The 25,682-nt window shown below is 40.7% G+C and overlaps 5 pseudogenes across 5 annotated transcripts; all 5 read left to right on the forward strand.

The window, feature by feature from the left end:
- The first annotated feature begins 10,508 nt into the window (after nucleotides 1–10,508).
- Nucleotides 10,509–11,489, forward strand: LOC310794507 (P2Y purinoceptor 1 pseudogene; annotated as a pseudogene). The gene has a single exon. The product of its transcript is annotated as a P2Y purinoceptor 1 pseudogene (transcript).
- A 1,591-nt stretch (nucleotides 11,490–13,080) lies between these two features.
- LOC310794641 (P2Y purinoceptor 1 pseudogene) lies at nucleotides 13,081–14,100 on the forward strand (annotated as a pseudogene). The gene has a single exon. The product of its transcript is annotated as a P2Y purinoceptor 1 pseudogene (transcript).
- Nucleotides 14,101–17,995: 3,895 nt separating this feature from the next.
- On the forward strand, nucleotides 17,996–18,985 carry LOC310794508 (P2Y purinoceptor 1 pseudogene; annotated as a pseudogene). Its single transcript has one exon. The product of its transcript is annotated as a P2Y purinoceptor 1 pseudogene (transcript).
- Nucleotides 18,986–21,417: 2,432 nt separating this feature from the next.
- Nucleotides 21,418–22,407, forward strand: LOC310794509 (P2Y purinoceptor 1 pseudogene; annotated as a pseudogene). Its single transcript has one exon. The product of its transcript is annotated as a P2Y purinoceptor 1 pseudogene (transcript).
- A 1,781-nt stretch (nucleotides 22,408–24,188) lies between these two features.
- Nucleotides 24,189–25,219, forward strand: LOC310794510 (P2Y purinoceptor 1 pseudogene; annotated as a pseudogene). The gene has a single exon. The product of its transcript is annotated as a P2Y purinoceptor 1 pseudogene (transcript).
- Nucleotides 25,220–25,682: the final 463 nt, after the last annotated feature.

Here is a 25,682-nt window from a genome sequence, read left to right on the forward strand (position 1 = left end):
GAAAGTCTGGCCGGAAACCATATGTTTTCTCGTGGCTACCTTGACAGTGGCCCAGGCCTCTGGTAATCCAAAATAGACCAGAGAGAATAGCACACTCACTCAGTGCGCTTTTAGCCTCTCTGGTCTATTTCGGATTACCAGGGGCACAAAGTCCCAAAGATAGTTGCAGCGGATGCCAGACTGGGTAAGCCCACGGGCAGCTCCGTTCTATGAACGAATATAAAACTTCCGGTTTACTTCCGGTTTGCGGAGCTAGCGAATATAAGACCTCCGGTTACCTTCAGAGTAAAAGCGGCGTAATCATGTTTTTAAAATTCATAGAAAAATGGTTAGTTGGCAGATTAAAACAATAAACAAAGCATCTAAACGAAGGTATACAATACACATTATGTTTCTGTTTAACACCAACTGTTTTAATAACATTGAGAACGCTCTTCTCAGTATGTAAATGGATAAAACCTGTTCACTGGAGTGCTAGCCTTTACAAATTGGACACTGTACACCCCTGTGTCGAAAGTGGCAGCACAAACGATATATATATGTGTGTGTGTGTGTGTGTGTGTGTGTGTGTGTGTGTGTGTGTGTGTGTGTGTGTGTGTGTGTGTGTGTGTGTGTGCATTGTATTTTATATCATTTTCCAAGCCATACTCGGTGCATATTGCAAGGAGCTGCTGAAGACCAGCGCTACTCGGGCTGAGGACGGCCAAGTCATCTGCGTACATCAGATGGTTCACCAATGTAACGCCAATCATGCACCCAGTCTTACAGGCGTTCAGTCTCTTGGACAGGTCGTCAACATAAAGATTGAACAGAACAGGGGACAAAATCCCTCCCTGCCTGACCCCATTGCTTACCCTAAATGGGCCAGATACACTATCTCCCCATTTCACCTGCATAGTTTGGTTGGCATACCAGTACACTAGAATCCTTACCAAGTATCCAGGCACACCTCTTTCTCTCAACTTTGTAAATAGTTTACAGTGGTTAACCCGATCAAAGGCTTTGGAAGCATCAATAAAACATATAAACACAGATGACTTCAGGCCTTTGTATTTGTTCACAATCTCCTTCAGTGCATAAACACACAGGTCAGTGCCATGTTTGGCTTTAAAACCAAACTGGTTATCTGTGGAGTGGATACACTCATTGATTTTATCCAAGATAATTAATTCAAGGACTTTAGATAGGATGCTAGCAAGAGCTATAGGCCTGTAGTTATCTAGGCTACTTATTTTCCCACTTTTGTCCTTGACAACAGGTACTAATAAGACAGAATTGACACGCTGAAGAAGGCCGTTAGGCTGAAACGTCCGCGTGTGTGCTGTACCTGGTGTCAAGCTGGAATAAACTAAACGAAAGGACATTTTTGTGTGCTGGCTCTCTCTCTCCTACTAATAAGACAGAAAGCATTGAGTCAGGCAACAGGCCATGGACCATAAACCCAGTAAAGCATAAAGAGAGAAGAGGAGCTGTTCTCAGACTGGCATATTTGAGGTGTTCGGCTGAAGAGCCAATGATGACAGACTTCAAAACAGTTTACAGTTTTCTGATATACTACTGATGTTCTAATGATACAAAGCTGGTTGAAAATGGGCGGAGTGTTCCTTTAAATGAAAAAGTGTTAGCTTCCCCCTCTCACCTGCCTCATGACCATGTTTAAGGTCATGATGTGAGAACGGTGGCCTTAGTGCTACTTTGACCTGCATTCACTTGCGGCTTACTCTCCCTAATTAATGCCACTATGTATGTTAATACCATCATTGCTCATCCCAATAGCTTAGAATAGTTGCCACTATTATAGGTGGCTGGCATCTCTCAAACACTGAGCATGCGACTGACTCCAATCACCCACATTTAACACACTTTAAAACACTTTTAAACACTATTCTCATTTGATCAAGAAATATAACTGACCATATATAACTGATCTTCCCAGAAGAAAGCCTCATTAGGCTGAAACATCTGTATTATACTGCTGTGCGTCATTAAATTAACTCTAAACTAGATTGTGAGTTCTGCCATTCTGTATATAGGCCTATGCAATTTCTGTACAGACTGTTTCTCATATTTTTTTATATAATACCTTTTTGGTTTTGTCTCTGTGTGTGTGTGTGTGTGTGTGTGTGTGTGTGTGTGTGTGTGTGTGTGTGTGTGTGTGTGTGTGTGTATGTATGTATGTATGTATGTATGTGTGTGTGTGTGTGTGTGTGTGTGTGTGTGTGTGTGTGTGTGTGTGTGTGTGTGTGTGTGTGTGTGTGTGTGGGTGTGCGCTTTGGTTTGTTTGTTTGATTGAATAACTACTTGTTTGTACTGTCCAGGTATTTGTATGTGTCTGACACTGTACATGAAGTGCAAGCTATGACTGTCATACATAGTCATGTGTTTAGTCTTATTGAGTGACTGCCTATAGGCTTCCCCTCTGACACTGCCTCGTCTATCTATGTATTATGTTCACTTGTTTGTACATAAGACTATTCAATAAAAGATATTTGGAAAAAATAAAGAAACCTGATGATTGATTGATTGCTTTATTGCAGACTCATGGTCCATAGAAAAAACATACATACATAAATACATAGATACACACAAATAACATAAAAAATATACATTTCACTTTAAAAAACAACTGGTCAAATAAAGAAACATTAAAATAAATTCATATGCAGGCTTTTAAGCCAATGTGCCCTGAGACTGGACGTATATCGAGTGCAGCTCTTGACTGGGTTAGTGAGAGCCACAATTATGCTGTTTCCAGACACATCCAGAATAGTTGCCACTATTATAGGTGGCTGGCATCTCTCAAACACTGAGCATGAGACTGACTCCAATCACCCACATTTAACACACTTTAAAACACTTTTAAACACTATTCTCATTTGATCTATGGAATATTTCCCTTTAACTAACTGCTTATAAATGGCTTATAGTAGATGAACGTTCTTATAAAGTGTAACCTTTATCAGAGGGAGTATAACATTACCCCCTCTTCTACACCTGGCCCCGTGACCAGGTGACAACAGTTGCCTAATTTAGGCTACTATTGTCTCTACATAAGTGATGGAATGTTTTTGTCTTCTCTGCCAGGGATGAAGTGACCTGTAAATGATTCAAATTAGCATTGCCCAGCTCTGATTCGCCCTCACAGGAACAAGGTGTGTCATCCAGTTTGCTTAAAATGAGTTTACTTTGCCACATTCAGGTCAGATCTCCTGGAGTAAGGTAAGACATTTGTGGCTTTCTTGTGTGTGACTACCATTGCCAAAATCTGTTGTATCTATCAAACATACTGGCATATTTTGGTGTCAGGTATTTCTTCATTCAGTTTGCATGTTGGCTAACAGTACAGATATTCTGCTCATGTCAGAAACTGGCCTACAGTAAATTCTAACACATAGCAACCATTGGTTATGCACATACATTATTTATTTTTGTTTCAGAAAAGAGAAAAATATTACATTTAGATTAACATTTAGGTTTCAGATGTCATTACGGTAACACTTTCTATGAAGGGCATGTCTATAAGCCATTATCACAAGGCATTATAATGCATTTATAAGGCTTTATAAGACTTGTTATTGTTATAAAGCCTTATGAATTTGCTCATAATGCTTTATAGACATTTTGTACTTTTTACTTATGTTTCTTGTGTGTGTGGCGATAACACCGTCCAATGACCATCATCAATAAGCAGGTTTCCAGCAGCAACTTTTGTTAGTGGGGCCACTCAAATATTTATATTTCTTCTTATTTTTCACAGTGATGGCATCTTACGGAAAGCGTCACAAAGTCCAGCAGTGGCCACGGTCAAAGATCACAGGCAAGTGTCATCGGACACTCATTCCATCGGAGGATGTGATCAAGGAGAAAGAGGTGGGATATTTGGTCTCATAGGCATGGCTAGGAAAATTAACAATAGTCAATTTCAATATTTGAAAGTTAAAAAATGCTAATATGGGTCTGACTTGAACTTACTTTCAATGTGTTGTTTCAATGTTATTATTGTTATTGTCATTATAACATGTCTTTATACAGTTGTCAACAGCAAGAGTCACAAATCCTCTCCTGAATGATGTGATGATGTGTTGTGTGCCACTCATATTGTCATTTCTGGACAAATATTGAACACTGTACACCCCTGTGTCGTTGCATTCAAATGGGTCTTGACTGTTTTTTTGTGTGCACAGTTCGTCCTGGTGATTGGAGACTCCCACCTACGCTCTCTGGTCGATGGTGTTGTGGACATGCCATCCGGCAGGCTGACGTTTGGCTTCATGTCAACTCCATCTGGAGATGCTGATGACCTCAGAAAGGAGATATGCCATGCTAGAGACCTGCCTTGCCCACCTGATGTTGTCTGCATCCTGGCACCAAGCAACAACCTGACGTCAAGTCTCACAATCGACCATGCTGCCAAAGCGTTCGAGGGTCTTCTTCGCACAGCTTTGTACAAGTGGCCAAAGGTATACAATCACATCTACTGAAATGTGACCACATACATAACGTCTCTTTCTGTGCAGACTGTATATATATATATATATATATATATATATATATATATATATATATATATATATATATATATATATATATATCTTTATCTTTATTGTTTATTTGAGCAGGGACAGTACACAATAAACATATTGCACCAGAGATAGCTAAGAGCTAATTTGCATCTGTAGTCCCTGCGCCGCACATAGTACATATCAAATACAGAAATAAAAGAAAATCCTAGTGTCTAAACAATCAATATACAATCAATATATATATATATATATATATATATATATATATATATATATATATATATATATATATATATATATTATTTATATATATTTTATTTTTGTTTTTGTTTTATAGGTCTTTGTTCTGGACTTCCCCCTCCGTCGGTTTGATGTTGAGGATAAGGACATATGCCTGGAGTACCAACAACACCTGAAGGATGAGTATCACAGAGTATCTGCTCGGATGGGGGTACGCTACCTGTCTACAGAAAGAAACTTCCCTCACTCAGAGAGGTAAGAGAATACTGCAGCTTGTGTAAAAGTGACATGTTTTATGTCATACATTTCTTAACGAACATAATGACCTTTAAAGAGGGTGTCAATGTCCTAGCTCAATCAGCGGGCAGAGCACTGGGTTCTGTATTGAACAAAGTTAAACAATGTGGCAATCTGGGTTTTCATACTTACACACAACTGTATAACTCATGTGTCTGTCCGGTGTCGGACTTTGTGACACCCGAGAGACTATGAGTAATATGTTCTGTTTGTATAAAGATAAATTGTCTGTCAACTTATGGTATAAACCACAATTAAGAACTTATCGTCTCATAAAAGACAGTTACGGTGTCACTATGTGAAGTTTGATTTGAACAGACAAAAAAGATCCCTGTGTGCTCAACTGTGCTCTGGAACTCTTCCATTAGCACTAGAGACTGGTAGGTTTAACGCAACCCCTGAAGAAGATAGACTCTGTTTAGTATGTGAATTACGCAAAATTGAAAACAAAATTAATTTCTTGTTCTACTGTACTGCTTATGATGGCGTATGCTGTGTCCAGTGTTTGTGCATTTTTTGACAAGCCACCATATGTGTCATTGTACACCTGTAAAGATCAGGAATGGCATATCATGACAAAGGTATCGAATGACACAGTAGGCTATAGCTTTGAGCTGATGCAGAAAATACTGACCACAGCTAGTTTCTTTTTTGTGTCATACGAGAAAACTAAGAGTGTGAAACACATCAACTTTCAGCAGGTTGGACAAAAACATAAATGCACAGATAGATGCAAACAACAAAAGCAGACAAGTGAGACACAAATGAGACATGTTCCAAAGCTAATGAACACTCATACAGGTACATCACGTCTTTCTGCTGAAGACATTGCTAGTGTGAGGAATGGTGGGTGGCTGAGTGATTGGACGATCGATGTGTACCATCAGCTCTTGCTCTCTAGTGTTGACAAAATGGCACACATTTGTCACAGCACTTTTGTAAGCCAAGAGTTAAGGAGTCTTTGGTGTGATGACATTAGTGTTCTCCCAGATGTACCACGAGCATCACTTAATTGGTGGAACTTTGAGTTGGTGATATTGCCCGTCCATGCAAAGTCCCATTGGGGATCCATCGTCATAGATTTCACCAATAAGACAGTGAAGGATAATGGCATAGTATTAGATGTTGTGATAATGGATTCACTACGTGTGTATGAACAGGAGCTGGTTAAGGTATTCTATCCACTGCAAAGGTACTTAGCCTTACAGTACTTTGCATTGCACGGTAGAAGTACGGGTATCACATTTAGATATGAATGTTATCACAGATGTCCCAACTTCATACCACAAAATGATGGCAACAGCTGTGGTATTTTCACTTGTTTGTTTTCCAAAGCCGTTCTGTTTGATGTGAGCCTCAACACTTTCGAAAGCGAGAGTGGAAAGCGAGAGTGTTTTATGTATGAGTTGTCAGAGGGAAAGTTACTTCTCTGAGTACATAGTTTAAGCATGTACTGGCTTACCTTGGACAAACTACCTAAAAGGCTCTGTTGTGTCTATGTTGTAGGAGAACGGCACAAATGGAGGATGCAAGGGACCCCAACCGACATTTTCAAAAGACACCAGGAGGGAACGTCATTTTGGCTTTGTTTACTTTTTACTTTGGATTTTTTTTTTAAGTCTTTGTATATTTTGGACATATGTATTTTTCATTAGTTAATAGCATCTTTGCTGTAGACTGATCCTTGCACATTTTTGAATTGCTCCTTTGTTTATTCAGATGCTTTGAACTTTTACAGTAATGTGTTTCTTTCATTATTGATATGTCAGTATTTTTGCATTACTCTATGTATAATAATGTGATACATTGAGTATCCACTTCATTCACATAACCCTGTCTATTGATATATTATGCTCTTTTGCACGTCACTCAGTTAATAGGCTGCCTATAGCCCACACCATGTGTCATAGCAAAACAGTATCAATACAATATCTGTATACCGGTACTTGTGAAATTGTACATATCAGAAAATTCAACAAATCAGATCAGGAATATGATTCAGAGTATGCACTGCATTATCACAACCCTGTCTGTTGGTATATAGAAAACAGAGTTTGTTTTATTTTGTATTCATTTGACTGTGCTATTTATTTTTAATTGATTAAATCTTTCTGTTTCAAATAGAAATGTATATTTTCTGTGCATATACATAGGCAATAGCTTCTGGGTGGGTTTGACGGCCTGGCATGGTTGTTTTTACCCCTCCCCAGGTTAGCTGACAGTGTGATGTCACAGAGGAGGTCTATCAGAGCGCGTGCATACATCGTTTGTGCTGCCACTAGGGGTGTACAGTGTTCAATATTACTCCAGAAATGACAATATGACCTCTGGGCTCTGGGTGGGTTTTTGACGGCCTGGCTGGCATGGTTGTTTTTACCCCTCCCCAGGTTAGCTGACAGTGTGATGTCACAGAGGAGGTCTATTAGAGCGCGTGCATACATCGTTTGTGCTGCCACTAGGGGTGTACAGTATTCAATATTACTCCAGAAATGACAATATGAGTGACCTCTGGGCTCTGGGTGGGTTTTTGACGGCCTGGCATGGTTGTTTTTACCCCTCCCCAGGTTAGCTGACAGTGTGATGTCACAGAGGAGGTCTATCAGAGCGCGTGCATACATCGTTTGTGCTGCCACTAGGGGTGTACAGTGTTCAATATTACTCCAGAAATGACAATATGACCTCTGGGCTCTGGGTGGGTTTTTGACGGCCTGGCATGGTTGTTTTTACCCCTCCCCAGGTTAGCTGACAGTGTGATGTCACAGAGGAGGTCTATTAGAGCGCGTGCATACATCGTTTGTGCTGCCACTAGGGGTGTACAGTGTTCAATATTACTCCAGAAATGACAATATGACCTCTGGGCTCTGGGTGGGTTTGACGGCCTGGCATGGTTGTTTTTACCCCTCCCCAGGTTAGCTGACAGTGTGATGTCACAGAGGAGGTCTATCAGAGCGCGTGCATACATCGTTTGTGCTGCCACTAGGGGTGTACAGTGTTCAATATTACTCCAGAAATGACAATATGAGTGACCTCTGGGCTCTGGGTGGGTTTGACGGCCTGGCATGGTTGTTTTTACCCCTCCCCAGGTTAGCTGACAGTGTGATGTCACAGAGGAGGTCTATTAGAGCGCGTGCATACATCGTTTGTGCTGCCACTAGGGGTGTACAGTGTTCAATATTACTCCAGAAATGACAATATGACCTCTGGGCTCTGGGTGGGTTTGACGGCCTGGCATGGTTGTTTTTACCCCTCCCCAGGTTAGCTGACAGTGTGATGTCACAGAGGAGGTCTATCAGAGCGCGTGCATATGTTTGGCAAGCTCCCACTTTGAACACAAACCTGTCCAGTGTCCAATTTGTAAAGGCTATGCACTCCAGTGAACAGCTTTTATCTATTAAGATAATGAGAAGAACGTTCTCAATGTTATTGAAACAGTTATTGTCATACATAAACATCATTTGTATTATATAGCTTCATTTAAATGCTTAGTTTATTAGTTTAATGTGGAAAATAATGATTTTTCAATCGCCCCTGTCTGCTCTATAATTGTGCAGAATCGTTCTTTTACTTTGAAATTTTTTGAAAAATCTCACCGGAACTTCTTATATTCGCTAGCTCTTATATTCGCTCACAGCACACAGGTCCCACGGGCAAGCCTCTTCTAGGCTACTGTCAGTTTGAGTTTACCCGGTGCGCACCAAGCATCAATCACTCGATCAGCCTGAGCCACGAGAGGAACCTCCATAAAATAGCGTACACTAGTCTACACTAGTAACAAGTAATCAGAATGATACTGATAGACTACAGCACAGCTGCTGAAATAGCCGTAGCCGGGCCGGGGCGCCCATACACACACGCTTCCCAGTCATACATAGAGCCAGTGTCCCCGCCAGGCCACCACCACTGACAAACTACTGTAAACAGCAGAGGCGACTCCGCTGCACCCCGAACGCCTCTCTTTACAGCCAGCTAGGCACTGGTCAAACAAAGAGAACTCTCTTTCCCCGAAGTCGAGTATGTTTCCTCTGTAGCGCATCCAGTCTTCAATGGTAATTAAGACATGAATTACGGTATTAATTAATATGATATATAATATGATGATGAATTAATCCATGATGATATAGGCATAGCCTAGTTAATTAATAGTAATTCATATATGACTCAGTATGTTCATCAAACATACCTTTCATTAGTTGATGATGCGGTAAGCATCAATTAATGGCTTAATTCATCATGAGTTAAGCATCAATTCATGCACATGTTTGCACCAGTATTGTAAGGTGTTACCGATAATCCCCCCATAGGGATTTCTACAGGAGCCATGACATTGGTGGTGATCAGGGGAGGGGGTGGGGCGAGACAACTGCTCCAGTGATAATGAACAGCAGCTGAGGATGATGGCACAAATGTGAGTAATGACGTAGTAGCAAGGGCTCTATATACCACCACCACCGCTTAGGTGATTGGCTCAGCAGATCAGGAGAGACAGATGTCCTTAGCTAATTGGATATTGAGAAATGGAGAAGGGGCAGTTGTGATGTCACTAGTGATGTCACTGGAGCAATTGTGATGTCCCCAGTGAAGTCACTGGAGCAATTGTGATGTCATCAGTGATGTCACTTGAGCAATTGTGATGTCATCAGTGATGTCACTAAGGAGTTACACACCCTGAATGACATGGGGCGTGTACAGCATGGGGTGCACTAAATGATGCTGTAGAAGTCAGTCTTCACGATTGAAATATAGTCAAGACCACACTTGTGTAATCTGTAAATCTGTTGCAGCATAAATATGTGTATTTATTACATGTAAATCTGTTACATAAATATGTATATTCGTTTGATACACTTATGGATGTATCTTGCTGCTAAATAGGCTAGTCATAGTTTATTTCTTATTTCTATTCCTATTATTTCATTGCTTGTGTGCTGTATTGCTGCTGTCACAAAGGAATTTCCCCTCTGGGATTAATAAAAGTAGCCTGGGTGAACCCAGCCTCCACGTGACCTGCTCTCAGACCTGTTCTCAGTCACTACAGTGACAGTGACACCTGACTGGGAACAATGAGAGCAGATCACGTGGGGGCTGGGTTTACCTAGGCTATAATAAAAGTACCTACCTACCTACTTTTTCTGTGCGATACATAAACAGAGACACCGTTTGTGTGTCATACTGATACTCATTACTTTCACATCAGTGTTGTATGAAACTTGACGTGACTGTTTACAGTAACACATTCATTTCACACCACTGTTTCACTTTCATTTTAACAGACAATTTCTTTTAGTGCCAGGTGCAAAAATCAAACTTGCAGGGGCAGGTTTTCAAACAAGTCTTCTGTGTACAGTCACTTGTTTTTCTTCCACCGCTCATAATTCACTTTCCATTTCTGAAAAACACCGGAGCTCCACTGTAAGGGACGGATTTGTACTTTGCTTTTCAGAAGACAGAATGAAGAACATCACCTCTTGTGAAGTTAAGTTGGACTTTCCACAGAAGTTCCTGCCTGCTGTTTACATCTTAGTATTCATCGTCGGCCTGATAGCTAATGGTTTGGGATTGAAGTCGTTGCTCCAGAACTGGAAGAAACTGGGGAACATCAACATTTTTGTTCTCAACCTTGGAATCACAGATATTCTGTATCTGCTCACGGTACCATTTCTGGTCGTGTACCATGTTTTGGGCAATAAATGGATCTTTGGAGATGTGTTCTGCAAGATAACAAGATTCTTCTTCAACCTGAATCTATATGGCAGCATTGGGTTCCTCACCTGTATCAGTGTGTACAGGTACCTGGCCATTGTCCACCCAATGAGAGTGATGGGAAGAATAACCGTCACCCACTCTATGGTTATCACGATAATGGTTTGGGTCTTGGTGAGCATTCAAATCCTCCCAGACATGTTCTTCACCAAGACATATGGAAACAAATTGAAATGTTACGATAGCACTTCTAAGTTCCACGTTGAGGATTACCTGAACTACAGCCTTGGATGGACCGTCACTGGATTTTGCATCCCTTTCCTCATCACACTGGGCTGCTATGGACACGTGATTGTCATTCTCTGCTGCAGAAACACTATTGATAAGGTACTGAAACAGAGAAGCTTGAAGTTGTTGTTCATTTTGATCCTACTCTTCTCTGTTTGTTACATTCCATATCATGTATTGAGGAACCTCAACCTCTTGGCCAGAGTTTTGAAAAATCAGGGAGTGTGCCCTGAATGGAGCAACAGAGCCTACATTGCTCAACAGATAAGTCGTGGACTTGTGTGTCTGAACAGCGCCCTCAACCCCCTGGTTTACCTCCATGTAAATGAAGACCTTCCAGCTCAGCTCAGACAACTGTTCCAGCAAGCTCGTCAAAAGGTCACACGATCGTCCATCACTCACAGACAAATTCCAGTGGTGGAAACTCAGTCAACATTTTGACAGTCCTTCTCTTAACTCGCTCATGCATCTTTGTAATATATATTTCTAACTGAGAAGCACCTCTTTTTGCAATAATACATTTGCTGTACTGGATTAAATACATTTACTGTACTTGGGTTTTTCCATTTGGCAGATAGTCAACAGCAGTCAACATCCATGTCTGTCAAGACTTTTGAGTCAAATTCGGAGAAATTCCGTCAAGGCGTTCCTGAGATATCACATTATCAAGCTAGAAAATGGTGTTCATGAGGTCACAGTGACCTTGAACTTTGACCTTTGATGCCCAAAATCAAATCAGTTCATCCTTGAGTCCAAGTGGACATTTGAGCCAAATTCAAAGAAATTCCTTCAAGGGATTCCTGAGATATCGCGTTAACGAGCATGAAACGGGTGGTCGTGAGGTCACAGTGACCTTGACCTTTGACCACCAAAATCTAATCCGTTCATCCTTGAGTCCAAGTGGATGTTTGAGGCAAATTGGAAGAAATTACGTCAAGGCGTTCCTGAGTTATCGAGTTAAGGAGCTTGGAAATGGCATTCGTGAGGTCACAGTGACCTGGAACTTTGACCTTTACCCACCAAAATGTAATCAGTTCATCCTTGAGTCCAAGTGGACGTTTGAGGCAAATTTGATGAAATTCTGTCAGGTTTTCCTCAGATACAGTATATCAGAACATCGGACGGACGGACGGACGGACGGACGGACGGACGGACAACCTGAAACCATAATGCCTCTGGCCAGGCTATCTCCGGCGGAGGCAGAAAAAGTTAAACTTATAAAGACATGAAATACATTTCAAGTCGAGCTGATCCCAAAAATGACTTTTATTTTATTTTAGTTCAAATACCTGGGTATTCAGTGCACCTATTTTTTAATGTATGCCAAACAAAAATCACAAAAATCTATCATTTAGTTTTTCACACTTTTTCACATCAAAAGTTAATTTTTCAAGATTTCATTCATAACAGTAATCTACAGTTTGCTGACATCACCTAGTACTATTACATTTCTACCCCATTTCAACCAATCATATCACGACATGGCAGCTGTCAATCAAATCTTCATTTCAGGATAATTTTCTCTTCCAAATGAAGGAGAAAATGACGACTAGTGCCTGTCATCTGGCAGAATTTCTAGCCCATACACTAACTACTAACTTGGCCACATTTTTTCTTTTTTTACTTGTCACATGTTTTCAGGTAGAAGCAGTTTTTGCGAACAATCAAACGAGTTGGGGGTGTGGCTTTCTTACAGAAAGGTCTTCTTCCAGAAAGGCTTGGTAGGTACAAGACTGTGTACATATCGTAGGGTAAAGAAACTCATGGCATAATCCATTCTGGCCAATCAGATTGGCGGATGATTGAGCGACAGAGCGTTTCATTCACTTTCATTTCAAGAGTCAATTTCCTTTAGTGCCAGGTGCAAACATCAAAGATAGCTACAGAGAGAGCAGGGTTTCAAACAGGAAGTCTTCGGTGTACAAAGTCACATTGTTTTTCTTCCACCGCTCATAATTCACTTTCCATCTCTAGAAAACACCAGAGCTCCACTGAAAGAGACGGATTTGTACTTTGCTTTTCAGAAGACAGAATGAAGAACATCTCTTGTGAACTAGAAAGCTTTGACTTTAAACATACATTCCTACCTGCTGTTTATATCTTAGTATTCATCGTCGGCCTGATAGCTAATGGTTTGGGATTGAAGTCGTTGCTCCAGAACTGGAAGAAACTGGGGAACATCAACATTTTTGTTCTAAATCTTGGAATCACAGATATTTTGTATCTGCTCACGGTACCGTTTCTGGTCAAGTACTATTTATTGCAAAGTAAATGGATCTTTGGAGATGTGTTCTGCAAGATGACACGATTCTTCTTCAACCTGAATCTATATGGCAGCATTGGGTTCCTCACCTGTATCAGTGTGTACAGGTACCTGGCCATTGTCCACCCAATGAGAGTGATGGGAAGAATAACCGTCACCCACTCTGTGGTTATCACGATAATGGTTTGGGTCTTGGTGAGCATTCAAATCCTCCCAGACATGTTCTTCACCAAGACATATGGAAACAAATTGAAATGTTACGATAGCACTTTTAAGTTCCACGTTGAGGATTACCTGAACTACAGCCTTGGATGGACCGTCACTGGATTTTGCATCCCTTTCCTCATCACACTGGGCTGCTATGGACACGTGATTGTCATTCTCTGCCGCAGAAACACTATTGATAAGGTACTGAAACAGAGAAGCTTGAAGTTGTTGTTCATTTTGATCCTACTCTTCTCTGTTTGTTACATTCCATATCATGTATTGAGAAACCTCAACCTCAGGGCAAGAGTTTTGAAAAATCAGGGGTTGTGCGCTGAATGGAGCAACCGAGCCTACATTGCTCAACAGATAAGTCATGGACTTGTGTGTCTGAACAGCGCCCTCAACCCGCTGGTTTACCTCCACGGAAATGAAGACCTTCCAGCTCAGCTCAGACAACTGTTCCAGCAAGCTCGTCAGAAGGTCACGCGATCGTCCATCACTCACAGACAAGTTACAGTGGTGGAAACTCACTCAGACTGCAACTTGTGAATGAATAACATTTTGACAGTCCTTCTCTTAACTCGCTCATGCATCTTTGTAATATATATTTCTTACTGAGAAGCATCACTTTTTGCAATAATACATTTGCTGTACTGGATTAAATACATTTACTGTACTTGGGTTTTTGCATTTGACAGATAGTTGTTATTACATGTGGAAACTAGAATGACTGCACCGTGGATGTATGCCTCCGCCAACAAGTGAGCAGTCAACATTCATGTCTGTCAAGACTTTTGAGCAAAATTCTGAGAAATTCCGTCAAGGCGTTCCTGAGATATTGCATTAACAAGCTAGAAAATGGTGTTCATGAGGTCACAGTGACCTTGAACTTTGACCTTTGATGCCTAAAATCGAATCAGTTCATCCTTGAGTCCAAGTGGTCGTTTGAGCCAAATTCAAAGAAATTCCTTCAAGGCGTTCCTGAGATATCGTCTTAATGAGCATGAAACGGGCGGTCGTGAGGTCACAGTGACCTTGAACTTTGACCTTTGAACACCAAAATTTAATCACTTCATCATTGAGTCCAAGTGGACGTTTGAGGCAAATTCGAAGAAGTCACGTGAAGGCGTTCCTGAGATATAGTGATAACGAGCTTGGAAATGGCGTTCGTAAGGTCACAGTGACCTTGAACTTTGACCTTTGACCACGTCTGACAGATTACATGAGTGTGGGTCTATTCGCAGTGTACATTAGCCCTTACTGACTGATCCTCCATCACTGAAGCTTGTCCACACAGGACAGGATATAGGGAGATAATGTGTCAAGTATTACAGGTCCAGATTGATGTAGGTGATGAACTGTGATCGAGTTGGGATGAAAGTCCTCACAACTGGACAAACCCAGTCTGCACTAAGAACTCACAACTCCACTCCTATACACTCCTGCACCATGTGAAGCCATAACTAGTTTGGGTTAGATTATTATTTTACACTTAATCCAAGAATGAAAATTATTTAGCAAATCTGAAGAAACAAGGAAGTGAGATTTCCCATCAATTTGGAGTTTTAATACAAATATAGACTTTTGTTGTGGCTCATTATAAACTATGAATTGAGGACAGTTGACCATGATGTCCATGGTAGGCAAAAAGATGTTTTAGTTTTGAAGACATATTTACACTACTGATCTGTAAGTATGACTTCAAGGGCAAATATCAAAAATACATAAAAGAAAATCCAGGTATGTATTTGTGGGATGCAAATGTATTCCACAGAATGACACCAACTTATGTGTTGACAGATAGCCTACTGTTTCCTCATATGTATGAACAATGCAAAGTGTAGCTTGTACATTTGTATCTGTGTGTGTTTGTAGCCAAATGACATTGCACTTATTTTCATTTCCTTCTCTATTTTGTTGTAAATAATTTTAGACAAATACTTCTTATGTAATAGAAATATTTCATGTTGCGTATAGGCCTACATTTGGACACTTACAATGTTTTGTGTGTGTGTGTGTGTGTGTGTGTGTGTGTGTGTGTGTGTGTGTGTGTCTGTGTGTGTGTGTGTGTGTTTGTGTGTGTGTGTGTGTGTGTGTGTGTGTGTGTGTGTGTGTGTGTGTGTGTGTGTGTGTGTGTGTATTCACACTTTTTTTTTTTTTACTACCGGTATTCACAGTTTTATATGAACATGTCTGCATTTCCTTTTTTCACTTCCTTTTTCCTCACTCATGGTAAATGCATGACATTGGTGTTTAAATGTCAGATATATATGTAATTTCTGTATATAGTCTTTTATATACATGTTTATAATATTTCACTTGCTCATTCATCACTTTATTTTTACTATAACATTGATATATTTTCCCCCATGCTGGTGAGCGCCACAAATGTCATTTTGGGTAGTCCCAATCGAAATTAAGCCAAACTACTCTTTCTTTTTGTTGGTGCCTTTTCTTCTCCTACAGTACATTCAGTTATGTGGACTCCACTGGATCTACTGTTTAGGCTTAGGACAGTGCACAGTAACAGGCGTGGACTCCACTGGATCCACTGTTTAGGCTTAGGACAGTGCACAGTAACAGGTGTGGACTCCACTGGATCTACTGTTTAGGCTTAGGACAGTGCACAGTAACAGGTGTGGACTCCACTGGATCTACTGTTTAGGCTTAGGACAGTGCACAGTAACAGGTGTGGACTCCACTGGATCTACTGTTTAGGCTTAGGACAGTGCACAGTAACAGGTGTGGACTCCACTGGATCTACTGTTTAGGCTTAGAACAGTGCACAGTAACAGTTGTGGACTCCACTGGATCTACTGTTTAGGCTTAGGACAGTGCACAGTAACAGGTGTGGACTCCACTGGATCTACTGTTTAGGCTTAGGACAGTGCACATTAACAGTTATGTGGACTCCACTGGATCTACTGTTTAGGCTTAGGACAGTGCACAGTAACAGGTGTGGACTCCACTGGATCTACGGTTTAGGCTTAGGACAGTGCACAGTAACAGGTGTGGACTCCATTGGATCTACTGTTTAGGCTTAGGACAGTGCACAGTAACAGGTGTGGACTTCACTGGATCTACTGTTTAGGCTTAGGAGGACAGTGCACAGTAACAGTTATGTGGACTTCACTGGATCTACTGTTTAGGCTTAGGACAGTGCACAGTAACAGGTGTGGACTCCACTGGATACTGTTTAGGCTTAGGACAGTGCACAGTAACAGGGAGATTACTGATGAGCACAATCTTACAATGTCAGAGATACATTTCTAATTGAAACATTTAACTGAATAATAGCCTCTATTAAAATAACACAATTCAGGTGGCATGTAAGCTTTCTGCAACATTGTGAATGGGTTCTGAATGGGCTCAACATTTTCTTCCTATAGATTTCCAGATTTTAGGAGTGAAGATCATTTTAAGAGGAAACAGAAATTAAATTAATTTAAGCTATATTTAGTACACAATTAGTACCATTTCAAACATGTGGATCTTTTGCCATCCTCCTGACTTTGATCAGATTTAATGTAGCTAATACTTGAAGCCATTTCATTGTAACCAGCCTAATTTTTTCAAATGGTGCCATTCAAATTTCAATCAAATGTGGAATTCTGAAAATGTATGAAGTATTTGATATTCATTTGCAGCAAGTACAAGCCTATGGCAGAGAATTAACAGCTCATAAATTGTTCTATGTTCTATTATTGTGAACAATAATAATATTGTTCTATTATTATTAATTCTATTATAATTGTTCTATGTTGTTTAGCCAAGATTAATTTCCTCTGACTTTCTGAAAGAGGAAAAGGGTGATGGTGTGCACTGCTATGATTTCAGTGAATATTGATTGATTGATTGATTGATTGATTGATTGATTGATTGATTGATTGATTGATTGATTGATTGATTGATTGATTGATTGATTGATTGATTGATTAGGAATGGCAACATGGATAGAAGGTGGGAGGACTGGATTGCTCCCAGTGGACCACCAGTCTGAAATCTTGCCCTGGTCCCTAAAGTGGACCAGGGCTACACTGTAAGTGGTAATTGGCATAATGAAATGGAGAAACAGAAGAAAAGTCTCCTTTCAGGATGGCACACAACTTACCTACCAAAACAATGTTATTGTCCTTAAAAAAGCGCAAAAAGCTAAAATATGCATTCCAGATGCATATCTTCTTGATCTGATTCTATGGATCAGATGATTTTCACATTAGTGTGAAATGGTTTGACATGTGACTGATGAACACATTCATTTCACACCAGTGTTGAATGTGTTAAACGGTCACACTTTCAGTCAATTTCCTGCAACGTGCAAAACTGAAGCAGAGAGAGTAAGGTTTCAAACAGGAAGTCTTCTGTGTACAAAGTCACTTGTTTTTCTTCCACCGCTCATAATTCAATTTACATCTCTAGAAAACACCAGAGCTCCACTGAAAGAGATGGATTTGTACTTTGCTTTTCAGAAGACACAATGAAGAACATCTCTTGTAAACTAGAAAGCTTTGACCTTAAACATACATTCCTACCTGCTGTTTACATCTTAGTATTCATCATCGGCCTGATAGCTAATGGTTTGGGATTGAAGTCGTTGCTCCAGAATTGGAAGAAACTGGGGAACATCAACATTTTTGTTCTCAACCTTGGAATCACAGATATTTTGTATCTGCTCACGGTACCGTTTCTGGTCAAGTACTATTTATTGCAAAGTAAATGGATCTTTGGAGATGTGTTCTGCAAGATAACACGATTCTTCTTCAACCTGAATCTATATGGCAGCATTGGGTTCCTCACCTGTATCAGTGTGTACAGGTACCTGGCCATTGTCCACCCAATGAGAGTGATGGGAAGAATAACCGTCACCCACTCTGTGGTTATCACGATAATGGTTTGGGTCTTGGTGAGCATTCAAAGTCTTCCAGACATGTTCTTCGACAAGACATATGGAAACAAAATGAGATGTTATGACACCACCTCTAAGTTCTACGTTGAGGATTACCTGAACTACAGCCTTGGATGGACCGTCACTGGATTTTGCATCCCTTTCCTCATCACACTGGGCTGCTATGGACACATGATTGTCATTCTCTGCCGCAGAAACACTATTGATAAGGTACTGAAACAGAGAAGCTTGAAGTTGTTGTTCATTTTGATCATACTCTTCTCTGTTTGTTACATTCCGTATCATGTATTGAGAAACCTCAACCTCAGGGCAAGAGTTTTGATAAATCAGGGGTTGTGCCCTGAATGGAACAACCAAGTCTACGTTGCTCAACAGATAAGTCGTGGCCTTGTGTGTCTGAACAGCGCCCTCAACCCCCTGGTTTACCTCCATGGAAATGAAGACCTTCCAGCTCAGCTCAGACAACTGTTCCAGCAAGCTCGTCAGAAGGTCAGACGATCGTCCATTGCTCACAGAAGTTCCAATGGTGGAAACTCACTGCAACTTGCATGTATGAATTGAATGAAATGGAACCTTTCTGTAATGCTTGTAATGTTTTTGTCTGTCATTCTCTGAACTCGCTCATCTCTGCATCTTTATACATATTATGAGAAGCAACACTTTTTGTAACAATAATACATTTATTATTATTATTATTATTATTATTATTATTATTACTATTACCTTTATTATTATTATTATTATTATTATTATTATTATTATTATTATTATTATTATTATTACCTTTATTCATTATATAAATAAAGTTATTATTTACTGTACTGGATTTAATACATTTATTGTACTGGATTTAATACATTTATTGTACTGGATTTTTGCATTTGGCAGATTAGGATCACGTGGGGGAAAAGCTCAAATCAAGAAATGCATTTCAGTCACATGTCTCGTCACTGTGACCTTTCAGGAAGTGTTGTGGTCGTGGTAGTCTCTTAGAACAGACGAGTTGGCTTCCGCAATTTTCAAATGCTTCTGCCATACCGTCTGTAATTCGTGGGGGAGCAGGCCCGGTTCTACGGGGGTGCAAAAGCATGCATTGCACCCTTATTTTAATTGTCTGCATGCTCAGTTGAAAAGTTAAAAAAAAAAAAAAAATGTTTTAATAAATGCTACAGCTGCACACTTACTGTTTAAACTTGAATTATAGTTGTTGTTTTTCTTTGTTCTTTGATGTGATTTTATGGCTTTTTGGCAACTATATGTAACCTTTTAAGGTTGAGATAATTGTATTATCATTATATGGTCCAAATATTTCAGTAAAGCACTTGAAACACTTGAAATATTCTTGCTTGGGTGGTATCATTCTACTTGAAATGATGGTCAAATGCATTATTTTTAGTAAAATAACATGTCAAATTTGTCGGGCGGCCAGCCTTCGGCCGGCCACCCGAGTGGGCCCGGCCTTTGGCCGGGCATCTGCACCCCTTCCTATCTAGGATGCACCCCTAGTCATCTTGTTCTGGAACCGTCCCTGTGGGTGAGAAGCATGCGCCAACCGGAATGGGAAGCACAAAGGCGGGTCTTCCGCTCATTAGTCCAATCAGAATTTTTTTAAGGCGGGTCTTCCGCTCAGTAGTCCAATCAGAATTTTTTTTCGTGGACACACGTGTCGTGATTGGTCGGATTCCGTCGAACTTCCTTCCAGTCTGAAGATTTTTTACCCAACTTCCTTGTGCATATTCTGGGGGTGTAACGTACAGACTGTTTAGCTGCATTCGCCGGATGTAGATGAGACAGTCTGTTTTAAGAGACTATGGTCGTGGTGAATGTGCTGCATCTGTTCAACAGGAAGTGTATGCCTCATCGTGAATGTAAATAAACAGGATGTAAAGTTGTATGAGCTTCACAAGCTGACAATTACCTTTAAAATACAATAAATAGATCTGCATCAAATATACACCATTGTGTGGATGTGTAAAAGAATTAGGGCCACATGTGAACATTTTATTTTTTATAAATTCAATTTGAGTTCTAAGATTAATCTCTGAATTCTGACTTTAAAGGGATAGTTCACATCTTTTAAAGCTTTGCCCTATGCTGCTTGATTGGTAGAGTTATTTCTCAGCACAATCCATGCAAAGTTGAGCAAAAAAAAATACAAGTTAAATGGGGTCACACTAGATGTACAATCTGACTGAGGCTCACTAAAATGTTATCCACAGTGCTCAGGAAGCCAGCTGCAGGACAGGCGAGGCCACACAGCGTCCGAGCTCCAGTAGCGAGCCCGCGCAGTGGGCGAACGTAGGAATCGAGTGCACGTACAGTAGCGCGCGAGATGCCTAGTGTGTTAAACAGTCACACTTTCACTTTCATTTCAAGTCAATTTCATTTAGTGCCACGTGCAAAAATAAAAGATAGCCTCATGAGAGAGCAGGGTTTCAAACAGGAAGTCACATTGTGTTTCTTCCACCGCTCATAATTCAGTTTCCATCTCTATAAACAACATCATCCACTGAAAGAGACGGATGTAGAAAAGTCCCTCTCATACCGACTGATGAGACCAAGCACATCAGAAACACCCACGGGCCGGATGCGAACCCGCGACCTATAAGAATCTGATTGATGTCATGGACTTGACCACCGTAATCGGTGTCACTCCACTGTGAGGCCATTGATGATGTCGCTGCAGCTGTGAGGTCATCAATGATGTCACTGCAACTGTGAGGTCATCGATGATGTCATACATGCCAAGATATAAAATAAGTGATGTTTCGGTCTATCTCTACTCTCCCTGATGCCCTGTTTGTTGGACTGTTACTTAGTTGATCTGCTACCTTTTCTGCCTGTGTTCCTCCAATAAAGCTTGAAGGACATCTCCGTGGTTCTCATCGGTCATCTAGCGAGTTCCAATTTTAATAATCCAGCACAAACTAAGTGGAAGCTACAACTTCCCTACAACGGATTTTAACGGATTACTTTGCTTTTCAGAAGACACAATGATGAACATCTCTTGTAAACTAGAAAGCGTTACCTTTCCACATAAGTTCCTACCTGCTGTTTACACCGTAGTATTCATCGTCGGCCTGATAGCTAATGGTTTGGGATTGAAGTCGTTGATCCAGAACTGGAAGAAACTGGGGAACATCAACATTTTTGTTCTCAACCTTGGACTCTCAGATTTTTTGGATCTGCTCACGCTGCCGTTTCTGGTCGCGTACCATGTTTTGGGCAATAAATGGATCTTTGGAGATGTGTTCTGCAAGATAACAAGATTCTGCTTCAACCTGAATCTATATGGCAGCATTGGGTTCCTCACCTGTATCAGTGTGTACAGGTACCTGGCCATTGTCCACCCAATGAGAGTGATGGGAAGAATAACCGTCACCCACTCTGTGGTTATCACGATACTGGTTTGGTTCTTGGTGAGCATTCAAATCCTCCCAGACATGTTCTTCACTAAGACAGATGGAAACACGCCTGGGAAATGTTACGATAGCACTTCTAAGTTCTATGTTGAGGATTACCTGAACTACAGCCTTGGATGGACCGTCACTGGATTTTGCATCCCTTTCCTCATCACACTGGGCTGCTATGGACATGTGATTGTCATTCTCTGCCGCAGAAACACTATTGATAAGGTACTGAAACAGAGAAGCTTGAAGTTGTTGTTCATTTTGATCCTACTCTTCTCTGTTTGTTACATTCCATATTATGTATTGAGGAACCTCAACCTCAGGGCCAGAGTTTTGATAAAACAGGGGTTGTGCCCTGAATGGAGCAACCGAGCCTATATTGCTCAACAGATAAGTCGTGGACTTGTGTGTCTGAACAGCGCCCTCAACCCCCTGGTTTACCTCCATGTAAATGAAGACCTTCCAGCTCAGTTCAGACAACTGTTCCAGCAAGCTCGTCAGAAGCTCACGCGATCGTCCATCACTCACAGACAAGTTCCAATGGTGGAAAATCACTCAGACTGCAACTTGTGAATGAATAACATTTTGACAGTCCTTCTCTTAACTCGCTCATGCATCTTTGTAATATATATTTCTAACTGAGAAGCACCACTTTTTGCAACAATACATTTGCTGTACTGGATTAAATACATTTACTGTACTTGGGTTTTTGCATTTGACAGATAGTTGTTATTACATGTGGAAACTAGAACGACTGCACCGTGGATATATGCCTCCGCCAACAAGTGAGCAGTCAACATTCATGTCTGTCAAGACTTTTGAGTCAAATTCGGAGAAATTCCGTCAAGGCGTTCCTGAGATATCACATTAACAAGCTAGAAAATGGTGTTCATGAGGTCACAGTGACCTTGAACTTTGACCTTTGATGCCCAAAATCAAATCAGTTCATCCTTGAGTCCAAGTGGACATTTGAGCCAAATTCAAAGAAATTCCTTCAAGGGATTCCTGAGATATCGCGTTAACGAGCATGAATCGGGTGGTCGTAAGGTCACAGTGACCTTGACCTTTGACCACCAAAATCGAATCCATTCATCCTTGAGTACAAGTGGATGTTTGAGGCAAATTGGAAGAACTTACGTGAAGGCGTTCCTGAGTTATCGCGTTAACAAGCTTGGAAATGGCATTCGTGAGGTCACAGTGACCTGGAACTTTGACCTTTACCCACCAAAATGTAATCAGTTCATCCTTGAGTCCAAGTGGACGTTTGAGGCAAATTTGATGAAATTCTGTCAGGTTTTCCTCAGATACAGTATATCAGAACATCGGACGGACGGACGGACGGACAACCTGAAACCATAATGCCTCTGGCCAGGCTATCTCCGGCGGAGGCAGAAAAAGTTAAACTTATAAAGACATGAAATACATTTCAAGTCGAGCTGAACCCAAAAATGACTTTTATTTTATTTTAGTTCAAATACCTGGGTATTCAGTGCACCTATTTTTTAATGTATGCCAAAAAAAAACACAAAAATCTCATTCATTTAGTTTTTCACACTTTTTCACATCAAAAGTTCATTTTCCAGATTTCATTCATAACAGTAATCTACAGTTTGCTGACATCACCTAGTACTTTTACATTTCTACCCCATTTCAACCACTCATATCACGACATGGCAGCTGTCAATCAAATCTTCATTTCAGGATAATTTTCTCTTCCAAATGAAGGAGAAAATGGCGACTAGTGCCTGTCATCTGGCAGAATTTCTAGCCCATACACTAACTACTAACTTGGCCACATATTTTTTTTTACTTGTCACACGTTTTCAGGTAGAAGCAGTTTTGGCGAACAATCAAATGAGTTTGGGGTGTGGCTTTCTTACAGAAAGGTCTTCTTCCAGAAAGGCTTGGGGTTTCTGTGATGTCAGTGTTCCAGAAGAGTATTCATTTTTCAAAAGCACATTTTGAAAAATCCTCATCTAAAGAGTTTTAAGCCAGGAGGAACCAAGCCAACCGGTCTTCAAGAGAATCGTGAGAATAAAACACTTGATTCAGAGTTGAAAAAACATAAAAAAAAAAAAAAAAGTGGTAGGTACAACACTGTGTACATATCGTAGGGTAAAGAAACTCATGGCATAATCCATTCTGGCCAATCAGATTGGCGGATGATTGAGCGACACAGCATTTCATTCACTTTCATTTCAAGAGTCAATTTCCTTTAGTGCCAGGTGCAAACATCAAAGATAGCTACAGAGAGAGCAGGGTTTCAAACAGGAAGTCTTCGGTGTACAAAGTCACTTGTTTTTCTTCCACCGCTCATAATTCACTTTCCATCTCTAGAAAACACCAGAGCTCCACTGAAAGAGACGGATTAGTACTTTGCTTTTCAGAAGACAGAATGAAGAACAACACCTATTGCAATCTAGAAAGCTTTGACTTTCCATATAAATTCCTACCTGCTGTTTACATCTTAGTATTCATCGTCGGACTGATAGCTAATGGTTTGGGATTGAAGTCCTTGATCCAGAACTGGAAGAAACTGGGGAACATCAACATTTTTGTTCTCAACCTTGGAATCACAGATATTTTGTATCTGCTCACGGTACCGTTTCTGGTCGTGTACTATTTATTGCAAAGTAAATGGATCTTTGGAGATGTTTTCTGCAAGATAACACGATTCTTCTTCAACCTGAATCTATATGGCAGCATTGGGTTCCTCACCTGTATCAGTGTGTACAGGTACCTGGCCATTGTCCACCCAATGAGAGTGATGGGAAGAATAACCGTCACCCACTCTGTGGTTATCACGATACTGGTTTGGGTCTTGGTGAGCATTCAAATCCTCCCAGACATGTTCTTCACCAAGACATATGGAAACAAATTGAAATGTTATGATAGCACTTCTAAGTTCCACGTTGAGGATTACCTGAACTACAGCCTTGGATGGACCGTCACTGGATTTTGCATCCCTTTCCTCATCACACTGGGCTGCTATGGACACGTGATCGTCATTCTCTGCCGCAGAAACACTATTGATAAGGTACTGAAACAGAGAAGCTTGAAGTTGTTGTTCATTTTGATCCTACTCTTCTCTGTTTGTTACATTCCATATCATGTATTGAGAAACCTCAACCTCAGGGCAAGAGTTTTGAAAAATCAGGGGTTGTGCGCTGAATGGAGCAACCGAGCCTACATTGCTCAACAGATAAGTCGTGGACTTGTGTGTCTGAACAGCGCCCTCAACCCCCTGGTTTACCTCCACGGAAATGAAGACCTTCCAGCTCAGCTCAGACAACTGTTCCAGCAAGCTCGTCAGAAGGTCACGCGATCGTCCATCACTCACAGACAAGTTACAGTGGTGGAAACTCACTCAGACTGCAACTTGTGAATGAATAACATTTTGACAGTCCTTCTCTTAACTCGCTCATGCATCTTTGTAATATATATTTCTAACTGAGAAGCATCACTTTTTGCAATAATACATTTGCTGTACTGGATTAAATACATTTACTGTACTTGGGTTTTTGCATTTGACAGATAGTTGTTATTACATGTGGAAACTAGAACGACTGCACCGTGGATGTATGCCTCCACCAACAAGTGAGCAGTCAACATTCATGTCTGTCAAGACTTTTGAGCAAAATTCTGAGAAATTCCGTCAAGGCGTTCCTGAAATATTGCATTAACAAGCTAGAAAATGGTGTTCATGAGGTCACAGTGACCTTGAACTTTGACCTTTGATGCCTAAAATCGAATCAGTTCATCCTTGAGTCCAAGTGGTCATTTGAGCCAAATTCAAAGAAATTCCTTCAAGGCGTTCCTGAGATATCGTCTTAATGAGCATGAAACGG

Source organism: Poromitra crassiceps, assembly GCF_964638095.1.
Source record: "Poromitra crassiceps genome assembly, chromosome: 20".
Taxonomy (NCBI): Eukaryota; Metazoa; Chordata; class Actinopteri; order Beryciformes; family Melamphaidae; genus Poromitra; species Poromitra crassiceps.